The sequence below is a fragment of the Sinocyclocheilus anshuiensis genome, unplaced genomic scaffold (assembly GCF_001515605.1).
Source record: "Sinocyclocheilus anshuiensis isolate Anshui unplaced genomic scaffold, SAMN03320099.WGS_v1.1 scaffold87, whole genome shotgun sequence".
NCBI classification, from domain to species: domain Eukaryota; kingdom Metazoa; phylum Chordata; class Actinopteri; order Cypriniformes; family Cyprinidae; genus Sinocyclocheilus; species Sinocyclocheilus anshuiensis.
The window spans coordinates 10,538-13,671 of NW_015549609.1; positions in this window are offsets into that span (position 1 = coordinate 10,538).

Here is a 3,134-nt window from a genome sequence, read left to right on the forward strand (position 1 = left end):
TTTCTGCACTACTGATCAAAAGTTTGAGGTCAGTAAGATTTGTTTCTTTGAAATAAATACATTTTATTCCGTAAGGATGCATTAAATTGATCAAAGCTGACAGTAAAGACATTTATAGTGTTACAAAATATTTCTATTTCATATAAATTCTTCTGAACTCTATCAAAAAAAAAATAATAATAATTATATATATATATATATATATATATAAAGTGGTTTTGTTTAATCATGTTGGTTTCCCAACATCCTGTCCGTCATTGTTCTGAGAAGTCCTGCCTCCAAAATCTCACCATTGGTTGAGTCAATGCTGCTATGTCAGCACTGGCCTATAAAGAGATATACATTGACAGTTATAGTAATAATACACTATCAAAAGTTTGGAGTCAGTTAAGTTTTTTTTTATATACTTTTATTTCAGCAAACATGTGTTATATTGATCAAAAGTGACAGCTAAAGACATTTATAATGTTAAAAAAAAATGTATCTTTCAAATAAATGCTGTTCTTTTTAACTTTATGTTCAAGAATAATTAAACATATGACGCAGCACAAGTGCTTTCAACATTGATAATAATCAGAAATGTTTATTGAGCAGCAATTCAGCATATTAGAATGATTTCTGAAGGATCATGTGACACTGAAGACTGGAGTAATGATGCTAAAAATTCAGCTTTGCACTACAGGAATAACTTACATTTTACCATATATTCAAATATAAAAGTTATTTTAAATTGTAATAATGTTTCACAATTTTACTGTATTTTTGATCAAATAAATGCAGCCTTGGTGAGTCTCTAAACTTTTGAACAGCAGTGTACATTAATCCTAATTTACATTAATTATTAGAAAGAAAGAAAAAAAACATTGCATTAATGAATTTATTGCATCAACTGTTATCATATAGAAGCTCATTGTAAAGTGTTCCCTTTGTGCTGTCTGTTCAATCATTACTCAACAAGCGACTGACACTCGAGTTAATAAATCACTTCAGCGATAATAACTGGCATGGCAGTTGTATTTATACAGTATAGCATGTATTAATGCCTCTTATTTATTTATTACATTAACCCTGTTTAGTGCAACATTATGTATAATTCATCAAGTCAAGCTGTGAGCTGTACACACAATGACGAAGTTGTAATGTGTATAAGGGCACTTGGCAGATAAAACTCTTGTTCTGTATGCCTCTGGCTAACTGGCATGTTAGTGTGCCCATTTATGGCACGTGGCTCCCCAGGACACGTTACTTTCCATGTGGCACTGTCGTCTATGTTGACATGGGCACCAGTGCAATCTCCTCTGTGGAAGCCAAAACGGGTTTGATGTGGGATTTGCCCCGCAACAGTTGAGGAGTGTTACTGGAGAGCCTTTTCATTTGAAACTTTCGCTATCCTAGTTTTACAATTGCAGTGCTAAGCTCAATAGCTTTGGGTATTATTCAAATGAAGCTCCCCTTATATAACCTCGCTGATGATAGAAGAAACACTCTGAGGCCTTCTAGTCAAGGAGGAATTGCGGTTTTATTATGTTTTCAAAATATCATCAGATGAAATTAGGCCATGTCGTCTACTGTGCTTTTTATTATACCTAAATAAGGAGTTTTGACTGTCCAGGAGGTACGGTAGGATGTTTTCAGACTCTGATTGTGTTGCAAGTAATCTAGTCGTTTTATTTATAGGTCCCACTAAAGCACCGGTCCCATTTTGCTCTTATGGACATTAGTGTTTTTTTTTTTACAAGGGGACTTAATGAGCTTGAATTAGTTTAGAGGATTTTGAGGTTAGGAGCTAAACATGAGGAAGGTTTTAAATAGACTGTCTTTGACCAGGAAATGTGATGTGTGTGTGTGTGTGTGTGTGTGTGAGAAACTTGCTGACATCCTACAGACTGATCTCTGATAAGAGCGCTAGACAGACTACAACTCAGGTGTTTGCTTTTCAGAAGGGCCGCCATAACTGACAAGGGCCACAAATACGGGTATATAGAGTATGCATTTGCTTATCAGGAACACACACTCACGAATGCACAACTTTCTTTTAGTTGGCCAGATCCTCTTAGTATCACACACACACACACATAGAGAGACGTGTGCGGGCCACCTTGTGAGGGCCCTGCCTTGAGGGGCCTCCGAGCAGCGAATCCCCCCTGTGGTTCTTGGCTAATCTCTTCCCAGGTTAATACAACTATGACCTCCTCCAGCTCTGCCCGGTCTGATCCTATCTGCTCTCTCTCTCTGGCCAAAGTGGACTTCAGTTGATTTCAAAGCTCTGCCACAGCAGTAATAAACCCAGAGGCGAAGCTCAGAGCGGCAAGGCCAATCTGATAGCAGCAAAGACGACCATTTGCCACGTCCTCTGAGTCTTATTGCAGTCATTTTGGGAGTTAGCAGTATATGATTTTTTGAGCAAAGGGGTTAGAGTGAATTTGCTCCACTTTTGAGTGTTTTTATTCCTCTTGGGGTTGTAAAGAGTTGCTACAATAAATTTGAGACTGTTTATTACTTTAAAGCTGCAGTGTGTCATTTCTGTGCGAATGACGGCATCAAATGTTCCTGTAAAAACAATAGGGGTGGGGGGGAAATCCATTCTCTGATGCATCACAATTCTCTTTTCGGCGATTCTGAACTTAGTTATTGTTCTGCTTACATGCGACTGCTCGGAGTGCGCTAAAGACAGCCGCGTTCTGCTTGCTGCTAATTATGCACAAATTCACACAGAAAACCATCGAACAAGACGTTAACATAACATAAAAAAGTAATGTCTTAAGGAGAGGAAAAACATCTGATATGTCGAAACAGATGCGTGCATTAGTGTGAATGCAGCTTATTATAGATGATGTCATCAGTAATAATCAAACAGTGATAAACAGAAACAGAAAAATCCATAACTGTGCATGTCTGCAAACATTCAGATACTGAAAGCATTTTTTGTGTATCGCTTGTAATGTGTTTCTCTTTGCACTTTATTAATGTTTGCTTGCACTGTATGTTTTGAAGCGAAATTCTTAACATACTATTGTTTTCTTTAATTATTAATTTGTAAATATTTTTTAAAAAGTACTCATAATTATAATTAATTTAATTCAGATAAATTTGATATATATATATATATATATATAAAAAAAAAAATAAAAATA